The sequence below is a fragment of the Ambystoma mexicanum genome, chromosome 13 (assembly GCF_040938575.1).
Source record: "Ambystoma mexicanum isolate Mex_15411 chromosome 13, UKY_AmexF1_1, whole genome shotgun sequence".
NCBI lineage: Eukaryota > Metazoa > Chordata > Amphibia > Caudata > Ambystomatidae > Ambystoma > Ambystoma mexicanum.
This window is the reverse complement of record NC_090938.1, coordinates 118,187,072-118,203,334: the sequence shown is the minus strand read 5'-3', so window position 1 is coordinate 118,203,334 and position 16,263 is coordinate 118,187,072.

Here is a 16,263-nt window from a genome sequence, read left to right as displayed (position 1 = left end):
GTCGTACACCTCGTCGTCCGTACCCGTTGCGGCCGTGTCAGTCCCTGTATCATCCCCTCGAGTCGTGGACGGGGAGGAGGGCTGAACGGGGCGCGACGGCTGAGAAGGAGGTGGAGGGTGAATCCTTCTTTTCTTAGGAGGGGGGCTGCCCGAAGGGCCTGGTTCCGGGTCCCCCGACGGGAGTGGTTCCTCCACTGGTAACGGCAGTCTCGTCCTTATCTCTGAGCATAAGGACTGTATAGCCAACAAAATGGCCGCCGAGTTGTCTTGCGGCACTGGCAGAGGGGAATCCGACGGGCGGTCAGGGGCCCCGTCGGTTGCCTCGACGATGTCGTCGTCTCCTGCGTCGGGATCCCTCCCGACGGGCTGGTCTTCTTCCACGCCAACGCCGTGGCTTAAGACCTCGATCAGTTCTTCCTCAGAGGTTGAGGCCGAATCCACGGCGACCTCCTGCCCCCCCTTTTTCTTCTCCGTCGGAGGTTTCACGGGGGTCCTGTCGATGGGCATAAAAGAGGACTCCCTCCGCGGTGGCAGGGAGACTCTGAGCCCCGAGGTCGCCACCACCGGCGTAGCCTCCACAGGCTGAGCCAGGGCCGCCGCGACTGTCTCGATAGAGGCCTTGGCCGGATGGATTAAGGCTTTCACCACCCTTGGTGCGCTCACCGCCTTCTCCTTGAGGGGGGGGACACTGCCTCGCTCCCCCTCCGCCTTCGAGCTCGACCGGGGCCTCTCCAGGAGCTTCGCCGGGTGCTCGGCCTTCCTCTTACCCGACCCAGAGCGTTGGCTCATGGTTGATGGTGCCGGGGAGGGTGCGCCCTGCCTGGTGCCCGTAGAGCCCGACCGTTCGGCGCTCCCGGTGCCAGCGGACTCGCGGTGCTTGGCCTTATGTTGGACCCCCGTCGCCGGGGCGTCCTCAAAGGTCTTAGAAGACCGCTCGGATTTCTTCTTCTTCTTCTCGCCGGACGGGCTCTTCCCTTCCAGCCAGTTGGCGAGACGTTGATGGCGGTCCTTCATGGTCCGCTCCGACATGTTGCCGCAAAACGCACAGTCCTTCTCCACGTGCGTCTTGTCTTCATGTAGGCAGTAAAGACAAAAGGAGTGTTCGTCTTCCTTAAAGACATTCTGCAGCTGGCATCCAGGGCAGACCCTGAACAGCTTTCCGGGCGTCGAGCTTCCCTTCTCCTGGGCCATGACCGAGATGGGCCTGAGAAACTTCTGGAGTCCTCCAAAAGCGTAGCTCGACGAATCTTCACCCTTGAGGGGCGTAGACCAATCCGACACGGGTCCCCGTTGATCGGATGGAGAGTCGGTGGAGCTTGAGGCTCTTTTGACCGAAAAAAACGAAGTTTTTGAGAAAAAACGTGAAAAAATAGCACTAACGCTCGAGAGCAATAGCACGAGGATCCCAACACATGAACGTGCGGTAAAAATCTGAAGATGGCTGCCAGAGGCGGGGCTTAGGTAGAGGGCAGTCATTGGCTGTGGTCAGTATGACGCAGAGACCAGTGATTGGTTACTACTACGAAAGACAGATCAGAAACGAAACTGATACTGGTTTTTTCTTTACCGAGGATTCCCAGCCTGACGACGGGGAATATTCATGAGCATGTGAATCCATGCCAGACCCCATGCTGGAGAATGTCAGTGTTCTTAATGCAGGGATTTTTTTTAAATGCCTGCAACATAAATGATCGATTCAGGCTTTTATCACCATTAATTTCAGGGGAACTAATCCAACCAAGAATGGGTGATATCTGAGAGTGTGTGACTTGCTCTTCCTTTTCCATGCTGTTCAGATTATTGAGCTGAGGATCATTTGCAGATTTTTTGTCTTTTGCATTGTTGAAACCGCTTAAAGTGGGAGTCATCACATCACTCGCTAGTTTGGAAAGGTAAACAGCGCTAACTGCTGAAGCAGTAGTCAATGTTTGCCGTGCTGGGGATGCCATCAACGGGGCTATCCTTCCACGCGCAGCACCCGTAAACGGTGGCTCCTTATCATTGCAAGGAAGAATCTTGCTAGAGGGAGACTTCCACTCAGTGCGTCCCCATCTAACACCAATTTATCATCCAATGCCACATGTTCTTTACCTGTTGTAGCTTTATTGCTGTAACTTGGTTTGTAGTAAGTAGAAATAAGTGTTTGTTGTGGGACTGTAAGTGAGGACGCAAACTCTGCGTGTTTGGTTGAAGTGGAACAGGCCTCATCTCTCGCAGGTTGTTTATCCTGCATGCCTTGTTTTTGTGATGCCAACCGCGATGATTTCAGGCTACCCACCACATTGGGTTTGTCATGCCTGCGCCATGGGCGCATCCATTTGCGCTCAATATGGACTATTTGTTTATCATTTATTTACAACAGACTCTTGGATCAATCTATATTTACTTTGGGGACTTAATTTACCATTTGCGAGACTTTGGTGCTTTATTATTTTTTCCAACAAACTACGCATACCACAATGCACTTGGCTATAAGCATCGATTCCTGGCTGTTCCTATTGGTCATCAAAGGAACTACACCCCCCAGAAGCCCTAGGGATTGGCTCTGCTTCCACCAACTCAGGAACAGAGAGGGAGGTGGCCGATTGTCTGCAGGTGTGCTTAGCCAGGTGCAACCAATTAGCCTGTCTCTGTGCTGGGCTAGGCAGTATAAAAGGCTGCTGCCTGCAGTGGCTCAGCCTCTTGCATTGAGAGACCTTCCTCCACCTTTCGTGTCTTTCTACGGATCTTTGTATGCTGTTTACCATCACTCCTGCTTGGACCCTGCCTTGCAGCTTGCTACACCCTGCTGCCTACAGCCCTAGCCTTCTGGGCTCCCTGCCTCAGTCCAGCTCCTCTGGGCTTCCTGCCTTGCAGCCTGTTACTCTTCGCTGCCTACAGCCATAGCCTTCCAGGCTCTCTTCCTCACAGCCCTGCTCCTCCGGGCTCTCCACATTGCAGCCGATCACGCTCTGCTGCCTTCCAGCCTCCGCCCTTGCCCTACCGGGCTTTCTACATTGCAGCTGATCACGCTCTGCTGCCTTCCAGCCTCCGCCCTTGCCCTGCCGGGCTCTCCACATTGCAGCCGATCACGCTCTGCTGCCTTCCAGCCTCCGCCCTTGCCCTGCCGGGCTCTCCACATTGCAGCCGATCACGCTCTGCTGCCTTCCAGCCTCCGCCCTTGCCCTACCGGGCTTTCTACATTGCAGCTGATCACACTCTGCTGCTTTCCAGTCTCAGCCCTTGTCCTCTGGGCTCCCTGCTCTGCAACCTGCCTCACTCCGGCTGCCTACAGCCCTTGTCTTCTGGGCTTCCTACTTTGCAGCTGATCACGCTCCGCTGCTTACTACCTACCTTTTTCAGCTGGGTTCTCGGCCTAGCAGCCCTCTACAGTCCTCTGCAACCTTCTACGGTCAGCGGCCCTGCCCCTCAGGGCTCACTCCTTGCTGCCCGGTCCTTCTGGGTTCCTTGCCGTGCAGCCTGCTTTACTCTGCTGCCCTAAGCCCTTTCCCTATGGGCTCTCTACCTTACAGCCCTGCTCCTGTGGGCTTGCTCATTGCTTTCCTGCTCCTCTGAGCTCTCAACCTTGTTCCTTACTGTCCTCTGCTATCCTATCCTGTTACACGACTTTCCCTTCATTTCCTTCTGCTAGTTTGCTATCAACCTCCTTTTCCTGGATTTGTCTGTAAGTATCTTCTCTTGTCCTGTTTGTAGACCCTTTTGTACAGAGCTTGTCTGTTGGTTCCCATCAGTCAACCTCTGCCCCTTCCCTTGTCTCGTTTCTACATTACAGACACCCATAGCTGCTGTTCCAAGTCATGAGCAAACAGCGTGGGCCTCTGTTATAGCAAACTGTGCAGAAGGCTTGAGTATTTCCTAAGGTTCGTGGAATACTCTTTTCTTATATCTGCATACACCCCAAGAGGGAATTCATTCTGTACCTTTCCTTGCTACTCTTGCCTACTCTTCGTTCTCTTTCCTTTCAGCTGTGTGTGTGCTTCTCTGTCCACTTTATTTAGGCACAACCACCCAAACCCTTTTTGGGTGTCCTGTGCCACTCTTAATAGAGTGCCATCCCTGACAGAATGCAAGAGCCAAAAATGTCTTGTTCCATAGGCCGGAAAGGCACACACAGACCAAAGATGCTTTCCTTTCGGGTTAAGAAACCTTTGCATAAACCTATGGTTTCCCTAAAGACAGCAAACAAGGACCTTAGTCTAAAGGACAGTCTCGCCTTAGTAAACAAAGATTTACAAACACGGTACTATACTCACTGGCTAGCTGACCCTTCTTCCATGTACAATTATTATGACATTTGCGACTATGACACGCAGTCCTTATCTGTTGCAGAGCTACAGCGAGATAATGAATTGTTACAGATCTTGTTAAACCAAACAGTGAAAAACACTCCTGCGTCTTCTGACAAGCCTTCTAACACCGCAACAGCCAAGGATATAGCACTCATTGTGGGAGACTCTAAACCAGAATACGCTGTTGCCAGAGTGATATGCGCAAGATCAGCTTGGCAAGCTCCCCAGAATGCTGGAAACCCTTATTTGACAGGACAAGGCAGTCATTATCCTGAGGTTTGTGCATCTGGTCCTGGGTACAAAAGACCTATACTAACCATCGGTTGTCTTAATGCTTCCACAGTATCTACTAACCACAATAACCCTAAGGTCAGTCTTCCCATTGCTACAACCGAATTTTCTGCCACACCAGCTTCTGAAGCTTTAGATCAAACTAATGATACTTACCTGCTACACGAACAACTCCTACGCCTTAAAAGACAGACCGAAGACCTCTATGATGACTTTGTTTATTTGCATTATAAGAATCTTATGAAGGGACACAAGTCACCAGACCATCTGACACTATGTCCAACACCTGACATCTTATCTTTAGAGATCGACATGATAAGGCCTGGAATTGCCACGCAGAAAAGTATACAGACTTATACCAAGCAGATGGAAGACCTAAATATAGCATATGTATCCCTTCTAAAGACTGACACAGCTCTTTCACCTTCCAGCCACAGAAACTCAGGTTGTTGTACTGACAGAAAAGAATTAACTCCTCCGGTGGGTCAAATCACTCACACAGCCATTACACCACAAAACAAGGGTGGTCTTCTGATTGGAAATCCCTCTGAGTCAAAGGATGGTTCCGCCCTCACCCTTGCCTATTGTCCAGTACTCACACTTACAACCTCTTCTGGAATGACAACGTCAGCTGAGGAGACTGGCGCAGTTCACACCGAGCATGCTGAGTTGGCAAGCGGGGCTTGCCACAGTGTGGCTGTGCTATCAGACAACACTCCTGAGCAATCAACATCTCCAGTTTCTTCGATACCCCCTGAATTGCCAGTGGTAGTGGTACCCGATCTACCAGTGGTAGCAACACCTGAACTGTCTGTAGCTGCTACAGCACCTGTACTTCCAACTGCAATTCATGATCTTCCTGATGCTGTGGCTCCTAAACTCCCTGCCACATTTGAGTCTCCTGAAGTCCCTGCTGCAAATCTTGAGGTTGCTATAGCTACTGTGATTCCGGAAGCTACTGCTAATTCTGATGCTCCCGATGCCCAGATTTCTACTTCCTTCGCAGCTGTGCTAGCTGCAGCAGAATCCTCTGCTACACAACCTGATCCCGCAGCACCTTCTCTTCCTGATCCTACATCCACCATGCTAAATGTTGCAAAGTCAGCGAAGGGTTTCCCTGTTAAGACTACTGCTCCAGTTGTTCCTGCTGGTGTATCTATAGCACAAAGACTGCCAGACTCTACTCTACCAGTCTCAGGTGCGTTCCAGTCCGCTGGTTCTCTCATGGCACCCACACACCCAGTTGCTACAGCCTCGATACTCTCTACAGCCATTCAAGATCTCACTGCTGCTGTAACCTCTGAACTGTCTACTAATCATGGGGAAACCGCCGCTGTGACTCCTGAACTCTCTGCGGCTAGCCCTAACGTTGTCATAGCTGCTCCGGATGTCTTGGAAAACCTTCCTAAAGCTACCAACTCTGCTGTACCTATGTCTCCACCTTCCAGCATCATACTCTTGCCCGTCAAAGCAAAATCTATCATGGAGCCTGCAGCAGTTTTTCGCAGTTCCCCTCTTCATGCACACACAGTTGGGGTTTATGTTCCAAAGACTTCGTCTTTTCTTATTTCTACATCTAAAGTTCAGAACATTTGTACTGTCTCCGTCATTCAAGACTCTCACCTTGCAACCTTAAACCGTTTCTGGTGCTTCATGATGTGCCTTTTTGGATTGAGACTCTTGTACGGTGTGACAGACATTCTTCTTGTAGGACGGTCTTCAGGGAGCCTGGAGAGGGGCATACTGTCATGCCTGCGCCATGGGCGCATCCATTTGCGCTCAATATGGACTATTTGTTTATCATTTATTTACAACAGACTCTTGGATCAATCTATATTTACTTTGGGGACTTTATTTCCCATTTGCGAGACTTTGGTGCTTTATTATTTTTTCCAACAATCTACGCATACCACAATGCACTTGGCTATAAGCATCGATTCCTGGCTGTTCCTATTGGTCATCAAAGGAACTACACCCCCCAGAAGCCCTAGGGATTGGCTCTGCTTCCACCAACTCAGGAACAGAGAGGGAGGTGGCCGATTGTCTGCAGGTGTGCTTAGCCAGGTGCAACCAATTAGCCTGCCTCTGTGCTGGGCTAGGCAGTATAAAAGGCTGCTGCCTGCAGTGGCTCAGCCTCTTGCATTGAGAGACCTTCCTCCACCTTTCGTGTCTTTCTACGGATCTTTGTATGCTGTTTACCATCACTCCTGCTTGGACCCTGCCTTGCAGCTTGCTACACCCTGCTGCCTACAGCCCTAGCCTTCTGGGCTCCCTGCCTCAGTCCAGCTCCTCTGGGCTTCCTGTCTTGCAGCCTGTTACTCTTAGCTGCCTACAGCCATAGCCTTCCAGGCTCTCTTCCTCACAGCCCTGCTCCTCCGGGCTCTCCACATTGCAGCCAATCACGCTCTGCTGCCTTCCAGCCTCCGCCCTTGCCCTACCAGGCTTTCTACATTGCAGCTGATCACGCTCTGCTGCCTTCCAGCCTCCGCCCTTGCCCTGCCGGGCTCTCCACATTGCAGCCGATCACGCTCTGCTGCCTTCCAGCCTCCGCCCTTGCCCTGCCGGGCTCTCCACATTGCAGCCGATCACGCTCTGCTGCCTTCCAGCCTCCGCCCTTGCCCTACCGGGCTTTCTACATTGCAGCTGATCACGCTCTGCTGCTTTCCAGTCTCAGCCCTTGTCCTCTGGGCTCCCTGCTCTGCAGCCTGCCTCACTCCGGCTGCCTACAGCCCTTGTCTTCTGGGCTTCCTACTTTGCAGCTGATCACGCTCCGCTGCTTACTACCTACCTTTTTCCGCTGGGTTCTCGGCCTAGCAGCCCTCTACAGTCCTCTGCAACCTTCTACGGTCAGCGGCCCTGCCCCTCAGGGCTCACTCCTTGCTGCCCGGTCCTTCTGGGTTCCTTGCCGTGCAGCCTGCTTTACTCTGCTGCCCTAAGCCCTTTCCCTCTGGGCTCTCTACCTTACAGCCCTGCTCCTGTGGGCTTGCTCATTGCTTTCCTGCTCCTCTGAGCTCTCAACCTTGTTCCTTACTGTCCTCTGCTATCCTATCCTGTTACACGACTTTCCCTTCATTTCCTTCTGCTAGTTTGCTATCAACCTCCTTTTCCTGGATTTGTCTGTAAGTATCTTCTCTTGTCCTGTTTGTAGACCCTTTTGTACAGAGCTTGTCTGTTGGTTCCCATCAGTCAACCTCTGCCCCTTCCCTTGTCTCGTTTCTACATTACAGACACCCATAGCTGCTGTTCCAAGTCATGAGCAAACAGCGTGGGCCTCTGTTATAGCAAACTGTGCAGAAGGCTTGAGTATTTCCTAAGGTTCGTGGAATACTCTTTTCCTATATCTGCATACACCCCAAGAGGGAATTCATTCTGTACCTTTCCTTGCTACTCTTGCCTACTCTTCGTTCTCTTTCCTTTCAGCTGTGTGTGTGCTTCTCTGTCCACTTTATTTAGGCACAACCACCCAAACCCTTTTTGGGTGTCCTGTGCCACTCTTAATAGAGTGCCATCCCTGACAGGGTTGCAGAGCAAGCCTGCTTTCAAGTGACAATTCCTCTAAGTTTATGCCTAATTCAGAGTTTACCTGTTTCAGGACAGTGACCGAATTTGATGTCTCTTTATCTAAAGAGTCAGTCACTTCAAGATACCCTTTTTGTTAAATTGTTTTTGCTGTGGAATTTCCTCCAATATCCCAGTGGATGCCTCATCACTCTTTGCGATGTCTTTGGCAATATTCTCATTCTCAAGAATAGCAAGTAGGGCTGAAGGGCTATCGGGATGTGAGGTAATTTCCTCGTGCTGTGGCATGTCCCCTCTGGTCTGATTGATCCCCGGTGGTTCCTTCATTGGACTGATTAAAAAAAAAATAGCTGGTCTATTTTTTCAGCATGTGCAGTCACCATTTGGCATAGTTGAGCATACGTATAAACTTGGATAGCTTGTTTGGAATTTGTGTCTTTAGCAATATCTGCAAAAGACTGGGCAAATGCAAAGGTCGGCAGTTCCTGAATATAAGGTTTAGTAATTTGTAGAATTTCAGGTGGGGTGTCTCTTTCAGTAGCTATATCGTTTTGTACATTTTTTTTGTAAGGCTTTGGGGAGATACAGCCACCCTCCTGTTTGTAATTTGCTGCGAATATGAAGCCCTCAAGTTTATTTAATTTGGAGAGTGTGAGTGATTGGGCCGCTTTTATATCACAAAGTTCATAATGTGTATAATCCTGCCCTCGATCTAAGAGACTGAGAATTCTTGATATTACTGGGTAGTTGGTTTCAAACATTTTGAGATCTTCAGAAAAGGTTGATGGCTTGTTATCCGGGCCCAGTTTGTCATTGCTCTCTCCAAGTTTGGAGTTTTCATAAATTGGAATCATATAATATGATATGGCATTTATAATGCGCCTATATACAAGTGTTTCAAGGTGCGATGAGGCAAGGGGGGGGAACAAATGGAGGACAGACAACGATCCTACTAGGCCAGGTGTCATTCAGATCGTGCAAGTGCATGGGAAGGGGGGGGGAGGAAAAGTGCGAGGGGGGAAGGGAGAGGGGAAAGTGCAATACATGGGAAGTGGAATAAATAAGATAAATAAAACACATAAAACAGGCAAGTGCAAGGAAGTGCGGACAAAGTGCTGGAAAGGGGACTTAAGGGATACAGAAAACAGTCCCCAAGTGCAGGGGTTGCCAGGGAGGCAATGCAGGTGGGCAGTTGACAGGGCCTGGGCCAAAGATCAGAAAGGGTGGCCAGGTAACCAGTGCAATTTCAGTCAGGAATTCAGCAAGGGAGAGGAGGAGAGAAAGCAGAAGCAAAGAGGAAGGTTTTGAGGTGTTGCCGGAACCTGAGGTGGTCCTCCTCAAGTTTCAGGGAGGCAGGAAGGCTGTTCCAGAGAGAGGCCCCTGCCGAAGAGAGTGATCTGCCACCAACTCGTTGCTTGGAGAAGCGATTGACCGTGAGGGAGTTGGAGGCAGATGAGCGAAGAGCTCGATAAGGAAGATATTTAGGAAGAGAGAGTTGAAGGTATTGCGGCCCCAGACCCCAGAAGGCCTTGTGTTCAATGCAGAGGCCTTATGTACAATATCAGGGGAAGAGCAATCCTGACCAGTCGTACTTTGAGGTAGCTCTCCCTTGGAACCCTTTGTGTGAGATTCTTCAAAGGATTGAGAGGGAAGTGTCCCCAAGGGTTTGTGTTGTGCAAGAATTGGCGATAGTTGGTCAGTGCAATGTATATGAACTTGGGCAATGCGACCCAAAGGGGCAGTGACAGGTGTTGAAGGACCCACTGATAGTGCCACCCTTTTCTCTAGTTTATAGAGTATTGCCGGCGCCATTATTGATGTGTCAGAGAGCGGCCTAAAGGGAGCACCCCGAGCATTTTCTCCCAGTTTGCCATCTTCCGCAACAAGCATACTCAGGAAGCTTTTCCTAGGATTGTGTGGAAGGGCACTTTCTGTCCCAGCCACCTTCAGACCAAGTTTGTTTTCCAGGTTGGAGAGGGATTTGTGTTGTGCTTTCGCATATGCAAATGCTACTTCATGAGAAATTGTGTTAGCCTCTTGCGCACAGTGGCACAGAACGTTCTTAGAGATCGTAGATAAGGGACATGCACCATCATTGCCTATTGCATGATGGGGCATGTTTTGTAAGGAAGTTGTGCAGTCTTTGTCTGCCATGGCGTTAAGTTTACGATTTTTTGTGCGAATTTTGCTTTCAATATGCCCACTGCGCAGCCGCGCTGCCATGGTGTTCCTATTCCTCTTTAGTTACAAAGGTTTGTTTTAATCAAGAGCGCATGTGTAAAAGAAAAGGCTTCTAACATTAGATGTTATACAAATTTTAGAAGCCTATGGTAACACGTTGGAATGGTGATAGACAATAAACTGTGTGTACGCCGCGCAGCACCTTGTGAGTGCTAACCAGTCTACATTTGAATGATTCATATGAACCTCTGGTTGCAAATGCGATCACAATAAAGTCAGCAGGAAACATGAGTAGAAGTCAAAAGAGAAATAAACAGTTTAGTATCGCCACATTAGCTTGCGCAAACGAACAATTCTCTTACCCAAAGCGAAATGTACTTTAAAGCCACCACTTATAGCACTAGGGTATGAATCGTGCAGCTTTGTATTGCAGCATGAGAAGATGTTGTGATTTTCTCTGTTTTAGAAGTAAGAGGGAGTGAGTTTGAGTGGCTGGAGCGGCTGGTACGGCGTGCTGCGCTGCGAGCAGCGAACAGCCACTTCCAAGCCACTTTAGGAGCACGTGTGCAGGAGCGGGCAGAGGCTTGTTTTTATGACGAGTCAGAAAGGGGCGTGGTTATTCCTAAAGAAATACAAATATGAGATATTTAGAGTGGATATTGAACACTAGTACTTCACCATAGTATAACAAAGTCCATAGGAGCTAGTAGTCCAGTATAATTCCAAGTGAGTAGACAAAGCAGGTTTTGCAGAAGACTCATACCCAGTTGATTGTTAACAGTGGTCCCAGCGTTCCCAGCCGAACAGCCACTTTCAAGCCACTTCAGGAGCGCGGGCACAGGAAATGACGAGTCAGAAAGGGACGTGGTTATTCCCAGGTGATTGTTAACAGTGGTCCCAGCATTCCCAGCTGAACAGCCACTTCCAAGCCACTTCAGGAGCGCGCGGAGGCTTGTTTTTATGACGAGTCAGAAAGGGGCATGGTTATTCCGAGAGGACAATGCACTGCGGCCTGGAGAATCAGTCCAGGGGACTCTCCCAAAGAATGTACCACAGCACAGAGCGCAGCACTATACCTGTGCACGGGGGGGGTGCAGGCGCAGCGTGTGAACTCGGGGCTAGTGCTCGAATGGGGCAGTTCACGGCGGCCTTTCTTTTAGACTTGCAAAAGGCAGCTTTTTTCTCTTGTAATTCAGCATCTTAAGTAGATTTATATCTACGTATGGGTTTAGCTGAATTGATAGATTGTTGTTTAAAGAGTTGTAACACTGCGACAAAATGGCCATCTACATGAATTGCCTTTTGACATAAATTATCTGGTTTAGCTAAGATACAGTTATGTAGAGATTCTAAGAGCTGAAGGGTCGGTCAATGGAATTGATTTCTGCCTCCAGTTAAGACAAGATCGCAGTTATAGCTGTTTATTTTAGCGGGAGTCCATGAAGATTCCCAGCTCCAAGTAAATTTGAGGTGATCGCTGTGTTTTTGAGGTTTTATTTCAAAGCGTTGAGCAGAAGTAAATAAAACTCTGTCAATGTATACGTAATCAATAATGGCTTCTTGGCAGAGTCTTCACCAGGTGCTACTTGGTGGTATGTCACCTGGAAGTGTTCCATTCAGCATGACCAGCTGTCTATCGGCCATTAGACTGGACCAGCACGGGGGTGCAGGCGCAACGTTTGAACTCAGGGCTAGTGCTCGAATGGGGCAGTTCACGGCGGCCTTTCTTTTAGACTTGCAAAAGGCAGCTTTTTTCTCTTTTTTTCGGTGCAGGCCAAGCTGAACAAGAAGAACCACATGGAGAGACCCAGGGCGGCCGAGGATCCAGTGTGGCTGCGAGGCGGGGTGGAAGAAAGCAGCCGGCCGGTGGAGGAGCCTGTCAGGGAGGAGCTGCAAAGAGGTTTGCATGGCAGATTCATTATGAATGCAGTGGATATTCAGGTCACCTACTACAATTTTATGTGTTATGGATGTATCCATAGTAATGAGATCTAAAATTTCTCCCATATCTTGGAAAAATGTATCAGTCTTTATGCCATCCTGATTCCAGTAAACATTTATCAGCGCTAAGGTTTTAGATGGAAATTGTATTTTTGCTAGTTGGATGTAGATGGTAGGCTCGGCCCAACGTTCTAATTGTAGGCAGGCAGTTATCTTAGTTGCAATTAAAAGCCCTGCCACAGGTCTTCCTTTTTGTAGGGTTTTAGTGGGCAACAGTAAGAGATTATATCCATCCCAGATTGGTGGTTCAGCTAACCATGTTTCCTGTAATACTTGTTCAGAGTGAGGATATATTGAGGTGGTGTAAGAAATCCCAGTGTGTTCAAAGTGGCTAAAATGCATCGCTAAGATGGCTTTGTCTTGAGTTGTCATTTCTGGTTCGCGGGTCATAAGTGGGAGTGGTGCTGTTCACTCAATATAGTCTGTACTTGTCGCAGATAATGCGGAAGTCCCTGGCAGTACATGACTTTCATGGATGATATGATATGATATTTTATTTGTATCGCACTCGTACACAAGTGTTTCAGAGCGCGACTAAGCAAGGGAGGGGAACAAGGGAGAACACAGCACAACATAAAAACAATCTTACTGGGCCCAGTGACATTGAGAATGCGCAAGTGCATGGGAAAGGGAAAAGGGAAAAAGTGCACGGAAGGGGGAGAGTGGAAAGGGCAGAAGCCGAGGAGCGCAGATAAATAAAATAAATAGAAAATGGAGGCAATAAACTGTGGTAGTGCAGTCAGCAAGTGGCAAGTGCTGTGTTTAAGGCAGCAGACTGGGTAATTCTGAATAAGTGCAGAAAAAGAAAAAAATGGGGGGGGGGGGGGGCTGTATGGGTACAGATACAGTCCCCAGTGCAAGGGGTGGCCAGGAGGCAGTGCAGGAAGGTGGCAGGGTGAGCAGGTACCTGGGCCCAGGGGACAGAGGGTGGCCAGGTGCACAGTGCCAAGAGAGCAGATCAGCAGGGGAGAAGGGGAGCGAAGACAGAAGCAAAGAGGAAGGTTTGGAGGTGCTTCCGGAACCGGAGATGGTTCTCCTCAAGTTTTAGAGTGGCAGGGAGACTGTTCCAGAGGGAGGCCCCAGCCGAAGATAGAGATCTACCCCCAGCTCGTTTCTTTGAAAAACGACTGACCCTGAGGGAGTTGGAGGTAGAGGAGCGAAGAGCTCGAGAGGGGAGTTATTTGCGGAGGGATAGCTGAAGAATGTGAATGAGGAGCTTGATTTCTTAAGATTGAAAGGTTCTTCTACGGATTTTGACTGAACAGCTCTGTCAGTGGGGAGCTCTTGATTTAGGAGGAAGCCTAGCTTGAATAGCGAGGATCTGGCTTGTCAAATGACGTCGAGTACAATGCCAGATTGGATCCAGATCTTTGCTATCGATACATCCGTATCCCTCAGGAATTCCACTCGGTATATATCGAAAATATTTAGAATACAAGTTCTATTGAGATCGTAAGTCAAGTAGGGGTTTGCTTTACATTGGATTATTTGTTGATGAAAGTGTGTTAGAAGCTCAGTATTCTGGGATTGCTTAGATGGCGGTAAACACTTTTTAGAATTTGTTTGGTTTTTGATTATTTGATTATTTAAGGTTGGAAGAGGGTGAGGTTCCAGAGCTGTTGATCATTGTATCATAGACGTATCATTACGGTTGTCATATTCATCTTGAGTGGAATATTCAGGGCAACTGATTTAGCAATCTCAGCTCTTCGCTGCTCCAATGTTAGAAATCTACTTCCCTGGCCAGCGATGAGCGTGGAGGAGACATAATTGGGGGAAGTGAGGGGATAATTTGGGCTTGTGCTGCAGTCATGGAAGTTTTTTTTTATTCTGGTTGTCTACTTCTAGCAATAGTTTGTCCAAAGGTTCATATTGCAGGTCTTGAGAAGTTTTCCTTTAATTCATGATTTTTTTGTTTTGAGTTACGTTTGCGTATTTTCTAGTAATAGCAAATTTTGCAATTTGTATCTGCTTCTGCGGCCGGGACAACGATTGTATACATTGTCTCGAACCGGGACGTGTCTGCGATGAGCAAGTTTTCATATTTTTCTGGGTCTTTGTGTTTTGTAAGGGGGTGACAGATCTTCCCATCGGCTTTGCAAATATTGTGAAAGCTGGTCTGTCTGATTTGTTTTTCAAGACAGAATGTTCCTCTGTTAGAACTTCTGCAAGTGCCAGGACTATTTCGGGGTACATTTGTACGGCTGAGGTATTGATTTCTCCGCCGGCAGATTGTGATGCAATAATTTGATTAGAGTATGCAATGGGGACAGCATCCTTCATAGTTGACTATTAGACTTGTGTTGCAGAAGCTGCATAATCAACGTCGTTAGCAAATTTACTTTATTATCCAAGCTCTAGAATAGCTTTGTAAGTGACAAGAGAGTGGTATTCATGGCAGTCAGTGTCAAGTCTATGAAAGGAGCTATTGAGGTCCGAGGGAGACTGTGTGGTGAGTTTGCAAAAGAGTAGCTTGCTTTCTTGGGGTAGTTTGGCACAGGAAATCGAGAGTGGAGAAGAATTACGAGAAGATTCTGCAAACATTATGGATGACTGCAAGATGTTTGTAGTGCAGCAGGGAGAAGGATATGATCTTGGGGCGGCGTAGTGGTTATAGATGTGGACAGTGCTTTCGATGGGGAATCAGAAATGATATGTGAAGCAGACAAAGTGTTTGTTACATCCTGGCAAAGGTTAGTTGTAATTTGCAAAGTACTGTTGGATTCAGTATTTTACGGAACAACTGTAGTCCGGATCGAAGTATCTATGACCGGTTCGCTATGTATTAGGACAGCAGGGATGATTTCACTTTGATCAATCATCTTGTTAATTTCGCTAGTCTGCGCAGTTGGATACCCTATCTTGGTGGAAGAGTCTAGTGTCATGGGTTGGACAATGTCGGAAGAAGAATCTGGGTAGACCACGGCCATTAAGGAGTCAGGTGGGGTAGAAAGATCTATCAAAGAACAATCTGCAGTGAGTCATTTAACAGCTAATGCAGTCAAAGGGGCTGCTGCAATGGAGCTTTGGATGATGCCTGGTCGTGCAGAGCTATTGGGTTAAGGGGAGCAGAAACTTTAAATATCGGCAGTGAGTGATTGTGTACGTGAGCGGGTGATGATAGAACTGCTCTTAGCAATGTTCAAAGCATGTGAGGATCTTACAGGAGTTAGTCTAGGTTGAACTACCAATTTAGAAATGTCTTTTGCCCAAGGCATTGCAGACTTCAGGGTGTAGAAGCCTGCTGTCTTTATGAAGCGGATGGAGTTCTGTTGTTCACACACAATTCCGATTGGTCAATGTGAAGAGGTGCCGGCAGCGGACTTGGGAAAAGCCGCCAACTCGCACACATCGGACGAACTCGGCGAGCCTGACGGGAGCGGAGCCGCCCCAGCAGAACGCTACGGCGGGGTTAGCTACCCACCTTACTGGAGTCGCCGACCCGGACTGGGAAAGGGGCGGGAACCTTGTCAGGAAGCAGGCCGCGGCCCGCGGCCGAGGAGGAGTAAGAACCCCGACATCAGGGACCACCCCTATGACCCCAAGTCCCGGCGCCGCATGGATGCCGCCGATGGAAACGCTTCAGGAACAATCCCCATGTTACAGGGGCAGGCGAAACTGACAGCAGGGAAACCCGGTCTTAAGGGAGGCGGGACCAAACCTTCCCAGCCAATAACAGACGAGCTAGGCAAGACGTCTGCTCATTGGTGGGGATTTGAAACCAGTGAAGTATATAAAATCCCGCCTTTTCTAACCAAGGCTGTCTGTTATATTCACAGGACACCGAGAAGGAGCACGCAGGCAACCCCGAGTGGTGGGCCTACCCAGATAACCCGAGTTAGAGGACCACAGCCTTATCCCAAGGGCAATTGGGGAAGGAAAAACCCCACGGTGAAGCAACCGCCAGAACTTTCAGTTTATTATTGATTTACTACACCTTTCAGTTATTGACTCTTTCCTGATCAACCATACGGCAATAATA